The sequence below is a fragment of the Phyllobates terribilis genome, unplaced genomic scaffold (assembly GCF_046119375.1).
Source record: "Phyllobates terribilis strain yellow unplaced genomic scaffold, ASM4611937v1 Scaffold_3__8_contigs__length_932513732, whole genome shotgun sequence".
Taxonomy (NCBI): domain Eukaryota; kingdom Metazoa; phylum Chordata; class Amphibia; order Anura; family Dendrobatidae; genus Phyllobates; species Phyllobates terribilis.
The window spans coordinates 293,615,468-293,621,514 of record NW_027362763.1 but is presented as its reverse complement, the minus strand read 5'-3'; the positions used below and the strand labels follow the sequence as shown (position 1 = coordinate 293,621,514).

Here is a 6,047-nt window from a genome sequence, read left to right as displayed (position 1 = left end):
TCACGCCTACAAGAATGTGATAACATGCAAAAAGTGACTAACAGGATAAAGGGCTGGTTAGGCAGAAAATTTAGCAATAAATGCACAAATGCTGGTTGGATGGCATGGGTTACTTGATAGGTTCCTATTAATATGTTTCATATTATTATGAAGGATTATTATCTGTAGTTGTAGAACCTATTAGACACTGAATAAAACTAACCCTTCAAAGACTGAACTGCACTATATTTGTATTTTGCTTCTTATCATAGGCTTGGCATGTACTTGATACATTTCTTGTTACAGGAATTAACTGTCCAAATGGTTTCCTTATAACCTTTACTCTTAAGAGAAAAAGCAGTGTATCAGCTCACCATGCCTGCAATATTCTTTTCCTATGCACATGGCAGCCTGAGGACTTTGTGCACTCCAATAATTAAGAAATGCAAAGTTCTTACCACAGCTTTGGTGAAGCTACTGGCTCTCGTTAAGGAAGACAGTTTTGCATGGGATCTGGCTCTCGTTAAGGAAGACAGTTTTGTATGGGATCTGATTAGCAAAGTCCCATGGGAAAAACATGCAAAATAGCTCTCTAAAGATGGGAGGAAAACTCTCTCACTAATACCACCTATTAGAGGTAGCTACCCTATAAATAATTTTCCGTTTTAACTAGCCTAGTAAGATGACCAGGAACATTAGCTAAGCAAGTCATAACTATTTAGACCCAATGTGGGTAAAATGCACCTGTTTGTTTGAGATAATATAGGCTCAATGTGAATATTGTCTTCCATCATAAATAAGGAAATGCACGTATAGCTTCCACCAGTGCTGACCGTACACATTAGATGTATAACAAATGAATCTGCTCCTTCGGTTTGATTGGCCAACCACCTAATGTGTTAAGGGCTTCACGACTCTCCCACTACAATAGATGTCAGGTAAAATGTGGATCCGGCAGTTGATTTTCAGCTGCCTAATTCTTTTGCTCTTGGGTAGATCAGCCAACACCAGAGGAGAATGCCACCATCCCATTTTCACTCTTTGTTTCATTACAGCCATTTGGTAAATTCTAAAAAGTTCATTTTTTTTTCTTATTAATGTACACTCAGCACCCCATCTTGACTGAAAAAAAACAGAAATGTAGAAATTTTTGCAAATTTATTAAAAAAGAAAAACTGAAATGAGCCATGAGTCTTCTTGGGAATGATGCAACAAGTTTTTCACCCCTGGATTTGGGGATCCTCTGCCATTCTACCTTGCAGATCCTCTCCAGTTCCGTCAGGTTGGATGTTGAACATTTGTGGACAACCATTTTCAGGTCTCTCTAGAGATGCTCAATTGGGTTTAGGTCAGGGCTCTGGCTGGACCAGTCAAGAATGGTCACAGATTTGTTCTGAAGCCACTCCTTTGTTATTTTAGCTGTGTGCTTAGGGTCATTGTCTTGTTGGAAGGTGAACCTTTGGCCAAGTCTGAGGTCCAGGGCACTCTGGAAGAGGTTTTCATCCAGGATATCTCTGTACTTGGCCGCATTCATGTTTCCTTCAATTGCAATCAGTCGTCGTCTCCCTGCAGCTGAAAAACACCCCCTTGGCATGATGCTGCCACCACCATGTTTTACTGTTGGGATTGTATTGGGCAGGTGATGAGCAGTGCCTGCTTTTCTCCACACATATCGCTTAGAATTATCACCAAAAAGTTCTATCTTCGTCTCATCAAACCACAGAATCTTATTTCTCATAGTCTGGGAGTCCTTCATGTGTTTCTGAGCAAACTCTGTGAGGGCTTTCATATGTCTTGCACTGAGGAGAGGCTTCCGTCGGGCCACTCTGCCATAAAGGCCCAACTGGTGGAGGGCTGCAGTGATTGTTGACTTTGTGGAACTTCTCCCATCTCCCTACTGCATCTCTGGAGATCAGCCGCAGTGATCTTAGGGTTCTTCTTTACCTCTCTCACCAAGGCTCTTCTCCCACGATTGCTCAGTTTGGCTGGACGGCCAGGTCTAGGAAGACTGTGGTCACAAACTTCTTCCATTTAAGGATTAGCACTTCTCCTCTGCTATGAAAGAAGGAGCATTTTTCAGGTAACTATTAGGGCTCGTTCAGACAAAATGCTGTCCGTACACAAAACTTATACTGACAGTACAAGGACCAATGCAGGTCAACATGGTAGTTCACATGAGCTTTTTTTATGCACCATCAAAACGTGTGCATATAAAAAAATCTCAGCATACGCTACTTTGACCCATATTCTGGATCAGACTTGTCCATTTTAAGTTAATAGGTGCGTAAATAATGCATTACATATGGGTTTTCATCCGTATGTCATGCATTTTTCATGGATACGTTACATTTATAAACATAGGAAACTTTTGGAGTGCTGAATTTTGCTTTACTTTTCTTTACACTTCTATGTTCTTTGCAAAACAGACGATATGAAAAATTAGCATTCAATTTAGATTCACAATCTTACCTAAACCTACTTGGACCCTGAATGCGTTTTAAACTCCCATTTACATGCATTATACTGTACCTTTTCATGGTGTAACACGTATCCAAATAGGATTGATGTTCCTACTTGCAGGATCACTAATTGTTGATGAATGAAGTACACTAAATATTTTGTTTCTTTTTCCATAATCATACCCGTTATTTTAAATGTTATCTCATAAATAAATAATATAAGTGAAAATAAGCAACTTTGCAATATATCTCATCAGAGAAATCCACTTCTTTCTCTATTAGGATTGTTCTTTCATTTTCATATAATTAAAACTTCATAATCCAAGTGGAAAAGTAGTAGAATAAAACAACTAGTTTCAGATGCAAGCAAGCATCCTTAACCATGGCATAAAAGTGAGCAAAATCAGGGTGGGTTATATATGGGTTAACATCTATGAGGATGAAAAACAGGTGTGAATTTAACCCTATCAATACTCTAATTGAAGATATTTAAAGGGAATCTGTCACCCCCTGGCACTTATCTGACCTCTAATACAGGAATACAGGAGATAGAAATGTAAATCTATACCTATCTCCTATATTCCTGTATTAGAGGTCAGATAAGTGCCAGTAGGTGACAGATTCCCTTTAAAAACAATTTTTTTTATTAGAAACAAAGAAACCACATTACTGTATTCGTAGTGAAACTGTCACGGTTCCACCCCTCACTGTGTCTGGGATGCAGTTACTGACAGCTCAGCTGTCCAATCTTGTACAGGGGTGTGCTGGAGCTGTCAGTACTGTGATTGACAGCTTGACCACCCAATGTGGTAGAGGGGCGTGCAATAGCTGTCAGTGTGGAGATTGACAGCTCGGCTGTCCAACCTGAGACTGGGAGGCACTGGCTATCTTCATGTGTTCATTATTCCAGTTGAATGCCTGGCTACTTAATTGAGCTGTTTCCCCCAGATCTCTGCCAGACGTACACTACCGTTAAAAAGTTTGGGGTCACCCAAACAATTTTGTGTTTTCCATGAAAACTCATACTCTTACTTATCAAATGAGTTGCAAAATGAATAGAAAATATAGTCCAGACATTGACAAGGTTAGAAATAATGATTTTTATTTGAAAGATTATAATTTTCTCCTTCAAACTTTACTTTCATCAGGAATGATCCCTTTGCAGCAATTACAGCATTGCAGACCTTTGGCATTCTAGCTGTTAATTTGCTGAGGTAATCATGAGAAATTTCACCCCATGCTTCCTGAAGCCCCTCCCACAAGTTGGATTGGCTTGATGGGCACTTTTTGCGTACCATACGGTCAAGCTGATCCCTTTGGAAGTGCATTGAGCTGTAGGGTGCATTGCTGCAAAAGGGGAAAAAAAAAAAAAAAACTCTTTAAATCTCTTAGTTTGCGAGTGTGCCCAGAGCATAAGTGCGAACGAAAGTAAGTGTGTGACTTGTTTTTCAGTGACTTTGGATTCAGGGAGTTTGGAAGGGAGGAATTTGGACTGAATTGCTGTCTGTATTTTATTAATTCTTTACTTTTCTTTTTACTTAACATTCTGTCTATTGCAATCCCCATCAGGAAATGAGCTCCATTATTGGCAATGCTATCCAGTGTACATCTTGCCACATGTATGCAATCCTTGAACAGCCAGTCGTGGGTGCATACTGCTGTGCGAGATGTGTGCACGTTGTGCGTTTGGAAGCCCAGGTACTGGATCTAAATGAGCAGCTGGCAACACTGAGATCCATTGACAATATGGAAAGGAGTCCGCTGCTCACTGAGCAGTGGCTCACTGGGGTAGATGTGGCGGAGGGTGGTAGTAGGGAGCAGCAGGACAGTGAGGCCACTAGTTGGGTGACAGTTAGAAGGGGGGGTAGAGGGAAGAGTGCCAGGGAGGCTAGTCCTGATCAGGCACACCCCAATAAGTTTGCAAAGTTGGCAGATGAGGGGAGTGAGAGTACAGGGGTAGCAATGCTGCAGCAAGGCATGTCCCCTGAAAGCCGGAGGAGTGTCAGCTCCAGTAAAGAGGGAAATGGGAGAGCAGGGCAGGCCAGGCAGGTGCTGGTAGTGGGGGACTCAATTATTAGGGGAAGAGATAGGGCAATCTGTCACAAAGACGGGGATCGTCGAACAGTGTGCTGCCTACCTGGCGCTCGAGTCCGGCACATCGCTGATCGTGTTGACAGATTACTGGGAGAGGCTGGTGAGGATCCAGCGGTCATGGTGCACATTGGCACAAATGACAAAGTTAGAGGTAGGTGGAAGGTCCTTAAAGATGATTTCAGGGAATTAGGCTGCAAGCTGAAAGCAAGGACCTCCAAGGTGGTATTCTCTGAAATACTACCGGTACCACGTGCCATGCCAGAGAGGCAACTGGAGATTAGGTAGATAAATAAGTGGCTCAAGAACTGGTGTAGGAAGGAGGGATTTGGTTTCCTGGAGAAATGGGCCGACTTCTCAGTTGGCTACAGACTCTACGCTAGGGAACGGCTGCACCTCAATGGGGAGGGTACAGCTGTGCTGGGGGAGAAAATGGCTAGAAGGTTGGAGGAGTGTTTAAACTAGGGACTAGGGGGGAGGGTATTCATTTTATAGGTGGGGAAGATAGTGCAGATAGTGACCTGGGCACAAATAAAGAAATTGGGGGTGGGGTTAGAACAGTCAATAAAGTAAGAAGGAATAGAGGTACAGAGAGATACATAAAATGCATGTACACTAATGCCAGAAGCCTCACCAAAATAATGGAGGAATTAGAATTAATTTTGTTGGAAAATAATTATGACATGGTAGGGATATCTGAGATGTGGCTGGATGAGAGCCATGACTGGGCAGTTAATTTACAGGGCTATAGTCTGTTCAGAAATTACCGTACAAACAAGCGAGGGGGGGGTGTTTATATGTAAATTCATCCTTAAAACCCGTCTTGCGGGAGGATATATGTGAATATAATGAAAATGTAGAGTCCCTGTGGGTGGAGATAAGGGGAGGGGGAAAAAATAATAAATTACTGATAGGGGTTTGTTATAAGTCTCCAAAAATAATGGAAGTAGTGGAGAATATCCTCGTAAAGCAAATAGATGAAGCAGCGACTCAAGGAGAAGTCATTATTATGGGAGACTTCAACTACCCTGAAATACATTGGGGGACAGAAACCTGTAGTTCAAGGAAAGGTAATAGGTTTTTGACAACTATGAGAGACAATTACCTTTCACAACTGGTTCAGGACCCAACAAGAAGGGGGGCACTGCTAGACCTAATATTAACCAATAGGCCAGACCGCTTATCAAATATACGAGTTGGGGGTCACTTGGGTAATAGTGATCACAAAATAATACGTTTTCATGTAACCTTTAATAAGATGTGTAGTAGAGGGGTTACAAGGACACTAAACTTCAGGAGGGCAAATTTCCAACGGTTGAGAGATGATCTTAGTGCAATAAACTGGGACGATATCCTGAGACATAAAGATACACAAAGCAAATGGGAGACATTTATTAGCATCCTGAATAGGACCTGTGCACAATATATACCCTATGGGAATAAACATGCTAGAAATAGGAGGAGACCACTATGGCTAAATAGAGCTGTAAGGGGCGCAATAAGTGACAAAAAGAAAGC

The 6,047-nt window shown here is 41.8% G+C and overlaps 1 long non-coding RNA gene across 1 annotated transcript in view; it reads right to left on the bottom strand.

The window, feature by feature from the left end:
* Nucleotides 1-1,120: 1,120 nt before the first annotated feature.
* LOC141258078 (uncharacterized) overlaps nucleotides 1,121-6,047 on the bottom strand; it is a 32,158-nt gene continuing 27,231 nt past the window's right edge. The window contains exon 2 of the long non-coding RNA XR_012318190.1: nucleotides 1,121-2,034. This is a non-coding gene — a long non-coding RNA (uncharacterized lncRNA). The remainder of the gene's footprint in view (nucleotides 2,035-6,047) is intronic.